This window comes from Ovis aries, chromosome 9 (assembly GCF_016772045.2).
Source record: "Ovis aries strain OAR_USU_Benz2616 breed Rambouillet chromosome 9, ARS-UI_Ramb_v3.0, whole genome shotgun sequence".
Taxonomy (NCBI): domain Eukaryota; kingdom Metazoa; phylum Chordata; class Mammalia; order Artiodactyla; family Bovidae; genus Ovis; species Ovis aries.
In genome coordinates this window covers 57,360,002-57,375,149 of record NC_056062.1, presented here as the reverse complement: position 1 = coordinate 57,375,149, position 15,148 = coordinate 57,360,002, and the positions used below count along the sequence as shown (strand labels likewise).

Here is a 15,148-nt window from a genome sequence, read left to right as displayed (position 1 = left end):
AAAACATTCGCCAACACTGGCTTCACATTCCCAAGTTCCCCCAAAGGAGTTAGATGTTAACACATGTGCTTTGTGGCTGCCCAGTTATACAAGGCATGTTTGCCACAGTCCTTACCACTCCTTATTGCCTCCCAGATAATGCAGCCAGCCACCAGCTGCCTTTTTATCATGGTGTGATACTTGTTTTCCTTAGAATAAAGGAAGGCAACATCGTTCACCTCCCTTTCTACCAAATCATAGACCGTCTGAGACGGCTTTGCCTTCTTCCAACACACTTCACTCATATATGGTTATGTATCGTATCTGATCATGCCTGACCCTGTCAGCACTTGAATTTATGCCTCACCCTTCATGACAGGACAAAGCTGTGACTGCTGCTGACACCATTGTCTCCTCTTCCTCACCTGCCCACAAGCGCCTCTTTCTTCCAAGTTTATGCAGCCTTTCTCGTCTCTTCCCTAAGAATCTATTGCTGCCCTTTTTTTCCCTTTTTTTTTTTTAGCACACAAGTGACGTTTCTTTCTCATGGCTTTAATATTCTACCTTTTATATTAGCAATTTGTCTAGATGTATCATCCCTAATTATAAACTATTTAAAGTTATATTTCTAAAAACCTCCATTATTAGAGAATTTACAGTTGTACTTAAGACTCCCATAGAATTGGAGGAGTTGAAATCATTAGTCCAACTAGGGAAAGATAGTCACTGAAATAAAATCGGCATACACAAAATAAAGTGTCTTCTCTGGCATTTCTTAAGTTAGTAATAAAGAGCATTGTGCAATTACTTCATTGCTATGGTTACTTTAATATTTTTTGCTAAAGACTTTCTGGTAGTTCTGTCAGAGTTTCAATGAGGTACTCATCAGCTGAATTAATTTCATGACCCTTAATGTGTGTAGTAAGTAGTAATATTTCTTCTGCGGGATTCCCAGGTGGCACAGTTGGTAAAGAACCTGCCTGCCAGTGCAGGAGATGTAAGAGATGTGGGTTCGATCCCTGGGTCGGGAAGATCCCCTGGAGGAGGGCATGGCAACCCACTCCAGTATTCCTGCCTGGAGAACCCCACGGACAGAGGAGCCTGATGGGCTACGGTCTATGAGGTCACAAAAAGTCAGACACGACTGAAGTGACTTAGCACACACACATTTCTTCTGCATCTGGCTTTCTAACAAGGTATTCAAGGTGTTTTCAATTTTACTACTCAGAGGTCCCATCTCTACAAAGAAGCCCAATTCTGAATGTCTCTACTGATTCTCACATTTGTTGTTGTTGTTTAGTCACTAAGTCATGTCTGACTCTTGTGATTCCGTGGACTGTAGCCCACCAGGTTCCTCTGACCATGGGATTTCCCAGGCAAGCACACTGGAGTGGGCTGCCATTGGAAGCCACCAGGGAAACGCAATTCTTAGGTACTCAATCTGAAATAGTTGATCTATTAGAAAATAGAAGTAAAGAGTTTCACAGAAGGGGAATTTACCACAAGGGAAAGGTTAATCAGTTATTCATATTGATATACTTAGCACATTGTTGTTACAGAACAGACGTTCAGAAGGAGCTAATAATATTGTATAGAACTCTTAAGTAATTCATTACTGTATTATGCTTAGAAGTGTTTTTTTTCTTCCTGTCCAAACCGTAAATGACAAGAGGCTGCCATGTTTGTAGCCATTGTGTTAGGATTGAGGGATGATGGAAAGTTCCAGGAAGATGATAACCTTTCAAGCTGGGCATGTGACTAGTGCTGATAGAAGATGGGGGGTGGGCGGGGGATTGCAGGAATGGAAAGCTGCTTGGGATCTAAGCTGTGGGCCCTACGCCCATCTCGCTGCCAATCCCTGTTATCTTTATTTGCAGGGAAGGTCTGAGAAGGCTGAGATGCGGCTCAGTTTTCCCCAGACCCAGACATCAGTGACTTCTTAACTCATAATGCCACTGTGGGAGAAACTCGAGCATTTCCAGGAGAGAAGGAAGGTGATGAAGTGCGTGAAAGGGTGTGGAACAGAGTAAAATTTGAGAGGATAAGAGCTTGTACTGTGGAGCCAGACTATTTGTTGCTATGTGTCTGCCTCCCTGCCCCTCCCCCATCAGCTCTGTGACCTCGAGCAAATAATTAACCTCTCTAAATGTCAGTTTCCACATCTGTAAAATGGGGATAATAATTGTATTTCCCTCATAAGGCTGTTCTCATATGAAAGGTACATAGAACACGCCTGGCATAAGATGTCAGCCACTGTTAGTGTTACTGTTATAGAAGGGGAGGCTCACAGAGCTGGGACCAGAAGACAGGCTTGTTCTGTCCTGTACCAGACAGTCAATGTTTCCTTTTATAAGTAGCAACATCTCTTCACTGTACAATTTTTTTTCCCCTTCTTTGTCAATTGCTCTTTTTATTCTGTACCTGCAAGGTCATCTGAAACAGCTTGTCTTTTAATGTAATAAGTCAAGAGCCTAGAAAATAGATAAAATAAGGCAGGATAAAGAATGGCAAGTCAAAGCTCTGCATGCTTTTGGGACGCTTATCAATGTGTTTTCAGACATCTCTTTGGAAAACCTATTCCAGCTTTAGATGTGTTTTCAGGCTTGGTCTTTGCATTAAACCCAAATATCTTCTCATTTCCGAAATATGTCCATCCATGACTTATAAAATATTATAGAGATGTTTGGCTCTGTTGGAAAAGGCCTTAGTTCTTATCTCTACTTCATTAACGACTGGAGAAGAAAAGCCTTCATATTATAATAGAATTGATTGTCCCCAGTTCTTTTCAAGATACTTGTTTTTAAAGATATTTTTCATACTAGATTCAAATCACTTTTTAAGTTGATTTTATTAAACAGATTCAAACTTTATCACTTTATCTCAAGAAATGAAAGAGTGAAAGTATTAGTCATTCAGTTGTATCTGACTCTTCCCGACCCCATGGACTGTAGCCCACCAGACTCCTCTATCCATGGAATTCTCCAGGCAAGAATACTAGAGTAGGTTGCCATTCCCTTCTCCAGGGGATCTTCCCAACCCAGGGATCGAACCTGGGTCTCTTATGTCTCCTGCATTGGCATGCAGTTGTTTTTCCCCCCACTAGTGCCACCTACGAAGCCCTATCTCAAGAAACAAGTACATAATAAATAATATGCAACTGAGTGTGTAATTTGAATCCAGAAACTCTGACATTGAAAGAAAGAAACTAGCAGACACTTGCTGTATTTTTCCTAGTTCTGTGTGTCAGGAGTTTTGCTGAATATATTTATAACAAGGCCCCTGTAAGGAAAACTATTCTTGAGTTCAGGGGTTTCATAAACCCAGTTCCATGCACTGGGCTTGATTCCTGTGGGCAGGACAAGTCAGCACAGTTCTCTCCAGGTGGACGAGGTGGGAGCTGCTCTTCCAGCGCCCAGTGTGGCTCCTTAGAGTAGACTTAGGGATGGAGGAGAAGGAGCAGAGAGCATTATGGGATGAGGTGTTCATGTTGCCATGGAGACAGTTGGGACTGAGAAGGGAACATAGGAGTGAATGGGGTTGAAAGACTTTTGAGATGGCGGGCAAGGGTGACTTGAGCTCTGACTGCCCTTCGTTATCCAATATCTTGTCTCTTTCCTGTTCTTTTAGCAGCTGCAGACTTTATCTCTGATGTGCAGGACTATGGAGAGCGGCTTATGAAGTCGTGAGGAGGAAAAGTGGGGATGTTTCTTGCCCTGTCTCTTGCCCCCTCCTCCTCCTCACTGTTGATCCCACCTTGTCGCATAGAACTGACATCCCCACTGGGTTGCAGAGTGGAAGCCTGGAAAGCGAGTTCCAGAAGAAATGAAGCAACTCTGTTTTCTTCATCTCTTCTGGTCTCCTTTACCACTTCATTTCTTTCTAGGTCTCGTGGGAGTGGGAGATCCAAATAAGGAAGCCCAGGAATGCCTCCCCTGCCCTTTTTACCTCCCCTCTTCCTTCTGGCCTTGATGCCAGCAGTTACCCGCTTGCCACACAGAAACACACACAGTCACATACACACACACACACTGTAGGCCCATCGTGAGGCGTGCATGTGTGGGACAGGGTGATTAGGGCTCCAATAGAAATAGGTTTGAGAACATATAGCTGGATGTTGTGAGCAAAACAAGACCTTAAAATTGTGAGGGGAAAAATCAGATGATTCAGCTATTGGCCTAAAGTGGAGTCCAGAGAACGAGTTCTAAAATTTTAGTGAAAATGCTAACCACTCAGTTGTGTCCAACTCTTTTCAACCTTATGTACTATAGCCCACCGGGTTCCTCTGTCCATGGGATCTTCCAGGCAAGAATACTGGAGTGGGTTGCCATTTCCTTCTCCAAGGAATCTTCACAACCCAGGAATCGAACCCATGTCTCTCGCACTGCAGGCAGATTCTTTACCGTCTGAGCCTCCAGGGAAGCCAATGATAAAGCAGAAGATTCCAACTGACTGGGTCAAAAAGGCTGCAGAAGCCTTGCAAAGTGAATTCATTGGGCAGATGGGAGAAGGGGGCCAAGGAGCAGAGCATGTTCCTGGCAGAGGTAGCAGCTTTATGCAGGTAATAGCATTAGCTAGGGCAAGAAACCAGAGAAGGCAATGGCACCCACTCCAGTACTCTTGCCTGGAAAATCCCATGGATGGAGGAGCCTGGTGGGCTACAGTCCATGGGGTCGCTAAGAGTCGGACACGACTGAGCAACTTCACTTTGACTTTTCACTTTCATGCATTGGAGAAGGAAAGGGCAGCCCACTCCAGTGTTCTTGCCTGGAGAATCCCAGGGACAGGGGAGCCTGGTGGGCTGCCATCTATGGGGTTGCACAGAATCAGACACGACTGAAGCGACTTAGCAGCAGCAGGGCAAGAAACTCAGATGGGTACCAAAAATGAGTGAGCCAGAGGGTCTCAAAGCCCTCTCAGGAGGTCAGCAGATGGGAGGTGGGTAAAACTTCATCCCTTTCCTTTTATTCTGCTTTAGCAACAGCACTGCCATGCAGTGTTCAAAAGCAGCTGGTGCTTGGCTGCAGTATCTGGGAGACAACAGGGAGTGGTAAGGACTGTGGCCAACAGAGAGCACATGCCTCATCTAAAGGGCAGCAGTTCAAGAGCTTCACTCAGTTGCTGCTTTGGGGGAATTTGCGAATATAAGTCCAACGCTGAGAGATTTTTATTCCACATGATATACACTAGTCCCTGTTCTGTGCGTGCTAAGTGGCTTCAGTCGACTCTTTGTGACCCTTTGGACTGTAGGCCACCAGGCTCCTCTGTCCATGGGATTCTCCAGGCTAGAATACTCTAGTGAGTTGCCATTTCCTCCTTCAAGGGATCTTCCCAACCCAGGGATCGAACCCGCGTCTCCTGTGGCTCCTGCATTGCAGGTGAATTCTTTACCACTGAGCCACTGGGAGAGCCCAGGCCCTGTTCTAAATGCTTAATATACTCATTTAGCACATCTCCAAAAATGTAGTGGAGATTTCCCCAACCTGTTGCCTCAACCAGTTCATGACAGACTTCCTGGGATGTGCAGTTCAGCAGTATCTTCTCTTCGTACTTTTTCCCCTTCATGTACCAGTATTTCCTGGAATGCTTTGTACCCCCAGATGACAGAATGATATTCTCTTATGAAGGACGTTGCCTTGAGAGAAAGGAGAGTGCTTCCAAGGTAGGATTGGGTACTTCTGGCTCTCTTTGATTAGCAGTCCCTCTCAAGGATTATTTAGGAAATGCTGCCCACAACAATGTCAGTCCGTCCTGGTCTCCCACTAATCTAACGTTTGACTTTCAGCAGAGTGCTCACATTGTTTCCAAACTTTTACACCAAACTTTGAATTTTGATTCAGTTAATCTTTTCTGGTTTTATAACTTGCCTTCTTCAATGCAGTGCTTTTCTTTTACATCCAACAAATTGTTCCTGGTTTCTAAATGCATAGAAAGAAACTGAAACTTGTGGGGAAAAGTACAGCCAATCTTTTTAATACCTGGAGAAATTTTTTTCCAGAAAATCACTGTGCTGAGAGGGTGCCAGTTGGTATTCAAATGTGAGTCAGGACAGATGTCACATACAGTGATGAAAGTGGACGCCAGTGCTTATTTACCTTTTGGAAAATAGTGGCCCAAAAGGGATGGGATTTGAATATTATTGAATATTCCCCACTAACTACTTTTTGTGCCTGGAATCCTGAAGAAACCCATAGTAAAGTTTCCCTGAGGCTGGGAAAGACTGAAGGCAAAAGGAGAAGGGGACGGCACAGGATGAGATGGTTAGACAGCATCACCTTCTCAATGGACGTGAATTTGAGCAAAGTCTGGGAGATGACTGAGGACAGAGAAGCCTGGCATGCTGCTGTCCATGGAGTAACAAAGAGTCAGACGAGACTTAGCGACTGAACAACAAAATAGAAATGAATGGCTCCCAGACTGAAACAGGAAGAATGAAGTGCGGCTGGACGGAGAAGGTGTGGCGGGAACTGGTTTGGAAGATGCAGGGACAGACCAGCAGATCGAGGGCGACCCAGAGTGTTTACAAGTTTTCACATGGTTCTAGCTTTGTTTTGTTTTCCTGGGAAGGCATATCCTTGAGGGTGTGAATAATATTCACTTGGTTGGTCTCCAGAACTCCAAGGCAGGGCCATGTGTAGCTGGGACTTAGGAGCAGTTAGTGAAGTAGGGACCAAAGGTCGAAGGTGAAACACTGGACCCAAAAGGTACCACAAATGTGAGATCCAGATCTTGAGCCGGAAGCCTGGTGGCCAGTTCCACACACCATCACGACGTGGGCACTGTGTCACCAGCAAGCCCTCTACCGTGTTCTGGATTTGCGTTTCCAGCATCTCCAAGTGTATTCACAGTATTGAAAGATGAAAGGAATCGGTGACAAACACAAACAACCGGTGTTCTCAGCAGCAAGCTGTAGATGCACAGAAGAGGAATTTAAGGGGGAAGAGTCCTGAAGGAGCAGGAGGGGTTGGAAGGTGTGAGACCTACTTGGGTATCTGCAACGGCAGACTTTTCAGCCTTTCCTCGTCTGTAGAAGGAAGCTGCTGAACAGGATGGTTCTCTAGCCTGTGGTTCTCAGACTTGAATGTGCATGCAGATTGCCCAGGCATCCTGTGACATTGCACCTTCTCAGTTCCTAAGTCTCGGGTGGGACCGAGGTTTGCCGTTCTGACGGGCTTCCGGTGCTGCTGCTAGGCCACAGACCACACGCCGTTCAGCTCGCTCTGCGTGATCTCTCAGCCCAGGCTTCCACGAGCTCTGCATGTCTCTGAGCGAGTGATCATCTGGCATTTCAGAAAGACAGGGAGGTGGCAGGAAACACGCCTGCCGTGGCAGTCACTTCTCATTCTTCATAATCAACTTCATCAAAAACCCTTTATGTGCCTAATTATGCATGACAATTTCACATGCTTTACAAAGAGAACTAACTCGATTTGGCCCCCGCATTATCGGACTTGACAGCCTAAGACAGCTGGAGAAATATGCATAGAGACAGTAATAAATATTGAGGCAGTAATAAATATGGAGTGATAAATATTCATCCATATATTAATATAAAACATTAAAATAAAAAAGGTTATGTATTTAGCATGGGCCTTAGGATATTTATCTTTCTTACAGTGTTTGTACCTTTTCAAAATCAGAGAAACTAAAAATGTTGACTGTAATTTTTATTTAAAGAAAAAGAGTTTCTGTTTTTCAGATGGTGGCTGGGGAAGGGGAGGGTCCCTTTTTAAGGTTTCTTGTTGTTGTTGTTTTATTTATTTTTAGTTTCACTAACATTGAAAGCAATATTCTATGAGCCCCATGCGCCTAACCCTAATTACCGTGTAAGTGTGTCTTGGCCTGATTTTGTGTTGCTCAACACTGAGCATGTGGACACAGTTTCATTAACCTCAGGTCTTTCTACCTAAGGGCCTTAAGCCCATCAAGTCATTCTCACATAGTCCTTGGGAAGCAAAAGAGGCAGGACCAGACATTGTTATCTCTGAATCGTGGTTGCTTCTGATGTGTCCAGAGTCTCGTGGTAATTAACTCACACAGGAAGGCTTAGATATTTCTTCTGTACGTGTGCTAAACTCACCCAAGGTCTTGGCTGCCTTCGTGGAGAAAGGGATCCAATGAGCAGCCATTGCCAGCATTCTCTCCTGACAGCAGAACAAATTTTGTTACTGATGGGCCACCCACCCACTGGAGATTGCATTCAGGTCCCCATGGTGTTGAGCAGGTTTGTTATAACTTATCACAGTTTAACAGAGTGATTTCGGATTCATCCCTTTCATTGATTTCTTCTGGCCGAGAAACGGCTGAAAGAATTATCACAGAGCTAGAAAATGGTCACATCTCACCAAGGATGCCTGTGTCAGATATTAGTCATCATGGGATTAGAGATGGTTGGCTTATTGGTTTATCCTTTCTTGATTCGGGTAATATAATATTTAGTGATGACTATGTATGTGCTTGGGCTTCCCGGGTGGCGCTAGTGGTAAAGAATCCGCTTGCCAATGCAGGAGACAGAAGAGACGTGGGTTCGATCCTGGGTCGGGAGGATCCCCTGGAGGAAAGCATGGTAACCCACTACAGTAGAATCCTATGGACAGAGGAGCCTGGCAGGCTACTATGGTCCATAGGGTCACAAAGAGTCGGACACGACTGAAGTGGCTTAGCACTCATGCATGCATGTATGTGCTTAGGAATCTGGCCACCGCACTAGGTGACAGCTGTGTGTTATCCAAAATGATCTGAGTGAGGTGTGCCTCTGGAGTCAGGTACCCTTGCTTGAAACTTGGCTTCGCCACTCACTGGCTGTGTCACTTACCTTTTCCAAACCTCCGTTTCCCCATCTGTAGAATCAGCATAACAATAGAACAGATTCCATGAAATTCCCAGGAGATCCTATGAGATGAGGATGTATGGAATGTGCAGCACAGGGCCTGCAAATATTAATAGGAAGCCTTGTAACTGGTAATTTTTAGTAATCATAATAAAACTATTACAAATGACAGCATCTGAAATCATCTGAGTCTTGAAAGAGAGCAGAGATTCTAAATTCAGCATTTTCATATTATTTCATGAGTGAGTATTAGTGTGGGAGTTTGTATCTAGGTTAATGAGAATGTCACACTCTGTTTATTAGGAATAAAGCTGTTATTGAAGCAAAGCCTGCATTAATTAGGCTCAACTTCATCTTTCATTCAGTTATGTCACATACAGCTGTTGTTTCCCTCGTTTTGTAAAATTAACTAAAAGAGTGAAGACAGTCTTCTCAGATTAAGAAGACATAAAAACTCTGAGTAATTATTAGAGCCAGAAGCTAAGCCTTTATGAAGCCACAGTGGCAACACTATGTATTTTGCATTAGTGCCTGGTAATAGACCTTTGTGGGCACCGGGAGCTGTGCAGGCCAGGTCGAGGGCACTGAGTAGGTAGTTGCCCCTCAAAGCTAATTGAGAGCAGAGGGGGAGGGGTGTCTGGAACTTGGTCTCAGGAAGTGAGCTGATGCCATTTGCTGCAGACAGGGTGGGAATGCGGGTGAGGCGCTCCAAGGGCCCCATGCTTCCATAAATGGAATCCAAAGCCTGCCAACTGTATATTGTAAGACTGAAAGGCAGGACCAAGCAAGGGCAAGAGGCAGCTGAATGGAAACGCAGGAAGCCAAAATGAGCCATTTAAGGTGGAAGAGGGGAAGCAGAGCCCCAGGAAAGTCCCTCAGCTCAGAAACTCATTTAGTAACACTTTTTATAGGGTGCCTGTGGCTTCTGGGCAAGTGGAGGTTGAGACCAGCTTGGCACAAACGGAAGCCAGTTCTTCCCCAAATTCAGTGTGCATGTGGCTCACCTGTTCAAATGTAGATTCTAATTCAGTAGGTGTGAGATTTTGCATTTCACATAAGCCACAGGTATGGTTGGCGCTGTGAGGCCAGGGACTACACTTTGAGTGCGTGAATGCGTGATGAGTCGCTTCAATTGTGTCTTACTCTTTGTGACCCCATGGACTGTAGCTCACCAGGCTCCTCTGTCCATAGGATTCTCCAGGCAAGAATACTGGAGTGGGTTGCCATGCCCTCCTCCAGGGGATCTTCCTGACCCAGGGATCGAACCCAAGTCTCTTGTGTCACCTGCATTGGCTAGCAGGTTCTTTACCACTACTAGCGCCACCTGGCAAGCCCATATTTTGAGTAGCAAGGGTTTGACCCATTCTCTCTACCCGCATTCCGTTCTTGGTCACCACCTCTTTCCATTTAACCCCGCTCTTGTACCTTAACTCCAGCCACTCTTGCACTCCACCCACACCTGCAATCCACGTGTCCTACTAATCTCCACAGCATAACTCTCTCTACCTCCTCCGCGGCTTCACCTGTGCTGTACTGTGGCTGAAGAAACATACACTGCTGTGTGAGTAGGTCTCACTTTCATCCCCGTGGGCCCTTCTTCCTTGTTGGTTTACTCTTTCCCTCTCCTGGAGGACTTCTTCCTCCTCCCTGCTCTCTTGTCAGACCTCCACTACTGCCTTCCCCACCCTTAGTGTCAGCTAATATCCCTGCCTCCACTTCTCTTCTTTGTATCATGACTTAGACAAGAACTTCCTCCAGTTTCCTCCGCTGGATCTGCATGTTTGGTGGGTCACTGGCCCAGGCCTTCTCTGCAGCAGCCATGGGAGCAGGGAGCATGCTCCGATTCATCGTGCATCATTGTGGCCACTTCGGGGCCTAGGGTGACCAGCCCCTCTCTGACTTGCCTCCCCACCACTCTCCAGGGAGTGGCAATGTCCACGGTTGGCCCCTGATCGCCCTTCAACCTCTAGCCTATCCTGCAGCACCACCCCCAGCCTCCCAGCCACGCCCACTTCCCCTCCCAGCCCCCACCCAGTCCCAGCCCCTCCTACTCCCTCACCCAGCCCCTCCTACCACCTTCAGGGCTCTGCTTAGCATAGTTTACCCCCTGAGGTCTTTCTCAACTCCCTACTTAAAGTAGTGCCTTCCCCAGGGCAGCACTCGGCCCCAAACTGGCTTCTGTTATTTTCCTCAGTGATTATTATAACTGTTTGGTGAGAAGGCTGGTTTGTCTCCCGCCTGCACCAGAATGCCCCAGAGGGCTGGGAATTGTGTGTCTCCATCAGTATTGAAACTCCACCTGGAATAGTGGCCAGCACATGACAACTCCCTTTGGATATCTCAACAGATGCTAGAGTGGAAGTCAAAGTGTTAGTTAGTTGCTCAGTCGTATCCGACTCTGCGACCCCATGGGCTGTAGCCTGCCAGGCTCCTCTGCCTGTGGGATTCTGCAGGCAAGAGTACTGGAGTGGATTGCCATGTCCTCCTCCAGGGGATCTTCATGACCCAGGGATCCAACCCAGGTCTCCCACATTGCAGGCAGATTCTTTACCATCTCAGCCACCAGAAACATGTGGTTAAACTAGAACAGAATCAGAAAAAGCCAGTTAGTAAAAACTACATACCAACATATGTATTCATAAAGCCACTCTGTTGTTGTTCAGTTGCTCAGTTGTTTCCCTGTCCTTCACTGTCTCCAAGAGTTTGCTCAAGTTCATGTTCATTGAGTTGGTAATGCCATCCACTCACTCTGGATCATTTGAATTGACATGGCTACCTGTTTTGGGACCCTTTTTCACCTGACTGTCCTGAATGTAATAGAAATCATTGAGCTTTCCAAACTCTTGTGGGATCAGGAGGGAAAAAAATGACTAGCATTAAATTCTTTCCAGAAATTCTGTCCTTGCTTTTCTCTTTAATTGCTTTCAGAGAGGTCAGTAGTTAAGTCAGGATTTAACCCACCACCTGCTCGGGGCTGTGGGGCTTCTTATCTTCATGTGGGACATGGACAAAGAGCTGTAACCTGTTAGCACTTAACAACAGTTCCTCAGGCCAAATGCCCACTTTCCTTAGGGCTGATGGTAAGGAATCCACCTGCAATGCAGGATACCCGAGTTCCATCCCTGGGTCAGGAAGATCCCCTTGGAGAAGGGAATGGCAACCCACTCCAGTATTCTTGCCTGGAGAATCCCATGGACTGAGAAGCCTGGTGGGCTATAGTCCATAGGGTCCCAGAGCGTCAAACATGACTGAGCAACTGACACTTTCATGCTTTTACACACTTCAGCCTGTACATACTTTTTATTACTTGTGTCTCTCTGTGTCTTATGTGTTGGTTACTTGGTTTCCTGAACTGAGCCTCTTTGCTTTTGTATAACATAGAGGTCTATCAGTGTTAGACTCATTAGAAAAGACCCTGATGCTGGCAAAGATTGAAGGCAGGAGGAGAAGGAGATGACAGAGGATGAAATGGTTGGATGGCTTCACCGACTCAATGGACATGAGTTTGAGTAAGCTTCTGGAGATGGCGAAGGACAGGGAAGCCTGGCATGCTGCAGTCCATGGGGTTGCAAAGAGTCGGACATGACTGAGTGACTGAACAACTATCAGTATTTAACTCAAAATAGTTATTGCTCTACTTAAGAACAGGTGCTTTATCCCAAACCCTTGTTTCTGTTGCAGTTGTTTAGAGCTTGAAATGCAGCTTCGTGGTTTTATAAACAATGGTGTGGCTGGTGTGGAAACCTTCCAGAGATCATAGCTTTGCTGAGCTGTCTTTGCGTAGTGCTTGAGAATGGGGAATTCCCCACAGAAGGGCAAAGAGGAGAGAATTTCCATTGCTTTTCTATGTTGAAAGCAAACCCTTTGCCAATGTGATGTTTTACCCTTTTCCTCCTAATCAGACACTCTCCCTCATCTTCTGCTGCACCTTTCTCTTGCAGCTTCAGCCAGGGGGCTCTTAGCTCACATGGTCAGGGGCCCTAGGATATGGGATGGGAGCTGGGGACCTCCTGTCTTGCTGACCTCTGGATAGTCTGAGCTGGCAGGCCATGGAGGGACCACCACCTTGCTCACTATTTCCCTTTGCTCTTTCTCGAATTGCTTTGCATTTCATTTCTTTCTAAGAAATAGCTCTTTCTGTTCTCTTTTAAACTCTTATCAAAAAGGAAAAAAAAAATCACATTGGTTTACCTCAGTGGGTACTTTTTCTAAGACTATTCAATCTAGTTATTGGATCATTTTTTTCACTCAATGCTTTTTACTTCCGCCTAATAGTTTAAGATACCTTCTAAGATCCTCAGTCTACAAAAACAGAATATTAAATTTGTGATTACATAATTCCTCAAACATTCCTCAAACTTGAATCACACATCCTCTTGGAGGAAGTGATCTTTCTAAGTGATACAGATTTATCTTAACCATAGGAAACCATGCTAACAAAAATATGGCATGTTTCAAGATTAAGATATAAAATAGTATGGCTAAATCTATTATAACAATTATCACACAGTTCTATGCAGTTGGGGAAGATCCCCTGGAGAACGAAATGGCAACCCACTCCAGTATTTTTGCCTGGGAAATCTCATGGACAGAGGAACCTGGCAGGCAACAGTCCATGGCGTCACGAAGAGTCAGACATGACTGCACAACTGAGCGCACAGACAGACAGACTTTTGTTCCAGTCTGTCCCAGATAAAATATGTCTTTATTCTGATAAGACTGTCATCTTCTTGAGGCATGAAACCATTTTTGTTTTTGTTTTAATCTCTAAGTACCTTGCATCCTGAAAGGTACACATGTTTGTGATTCGAAGTACTAAACCATATAGTTACCCTTAGTGTCTGTGAGAAGAGATGGAATGGAGTTATGAGTAAGACATAAAGCATGGGCATAATTAGTAATCATTGACAGCACATGTGATTAATGCAATCATTTTTACTTTCCTACTGGTATAAAATTTGTGATAATACATAGATCTGTGAATATTGGCAGAGCAAGTTTTAGCTTTTGTTTTTCAGCATTATTTTCTACTTTCAGTTCAGTTCAGTTCAGTTGCTCAGTCGTGTCCGACTCTCTGTGACCCCGTGAATCGCAGCACGCCAAGCCTCCCTATCCATCACCAACTCCCAGAGTTCACTCAGATTCACGTCCATCGAGTCAGTGATGCCATCCAGCCACCTCATCCTCTGTCGTCCCCTTCTCCTCCTGCCCGCAATCCCTCCGAGCATGAGAGTCTTTTCCAGTGAATCAACTCTTTGCATGAGGTGGCCAAACTTTTGGAGTTTCAGCTTTAGCATCATTCCTTCCAAAGGACACCCAGGGCTGATCTCCTTTAGGATGGACTGGTTGGATTTCCTTGCAGTCTAAGGGACTCTCAAGAGTCTTCTCCAACACCACAGTTCAAAAGCATCAATTCTTTGGCGCTCAGCCTTCTTCACAGTCCAACTCTCACATCCATACATGACCATTGGAAAAACCATAGCCTTAACTAGATAGACCTTTGTTGACAAATATCTCTGCTTTTGAATATGCTGTCTAGGTTGGTCATAACTTTTCTTCCAAGGGGTAAGCATCTTTTAATTTCATGGCTGCAGTCACCATCTGCAGTGATTTTGGAGCCCCCAAAATAAAGTCTGACACTGTTTCCACTGTTTCCCCATCTATTTCCCATGAAGTGATGGGACCAGATGCCATGATCTTCGTTTTCTGAATGCTGAGCTTTAAGCCAACTTTTTCACTCTCCACTTTCACTTTCATCAAGAGGCTTTTTAGTTCCTCTTCACTTTCTGCCATAAGGGTGGTGTCATCTGCATATCTGAGGTTATTGATATTTCTCGGCAATCTTGATTCCAGCTTATGCTTCTTCCAGCCCAGCATTTCTCATGATGTACTCTGCATATAAGTTAAATGAGCAGGGTGAAAATATACAGCCTTGACGTACTCCTTTTTTACCTTACTAGAGGTTAAGCAATTATTTTAGTTACTTTCTTTATTGCTCAGAACTTTAATAAGTAAATGAAAAAGATCATCATTTTACTCTTCATTGTGATGTGCTTAGTCACTTAGTAATGTCTCTTTGCGACACTACTGACTCTTTGAGACACTGACTCTGACACTTTCTGACTCTTTGCAACTCCATGGACGATATAGCCTGCCGGGCTCCTCTGTCCATGCAGATTCTGCAGGCAAGAATACTGGAGTGGGTTAGCCATGCCCTCCTCCAGGGGATCTTCCCAACCCAGGGACTGAACCCAGGCCTCCCGCACTGCAGGCAGATTCTTTACCATCTGAGCCACCAGGGAAGCCCAAAGAGTGAATATGACAAAAAACAATGAGAAGTCG

The 15,148-nt window shown here is 45.2% G+C and overlaps 1 protein-coding gene across 5 annotated transcripts in view; it reads left to right on the top strand.

Moving 5' to 3' along the window:
- The window catches only part of PAG1 (phosphoprotein membrane anchor with glycosphingolipid microdomains 1), a 166,154-nt gene that overhangs the window by 37,211 nt on the left and 113,795 nt on the right, over window positions 1–15,148 (top strand). The gene's annotated exons all lie outside the window — the stretch shown is intronic.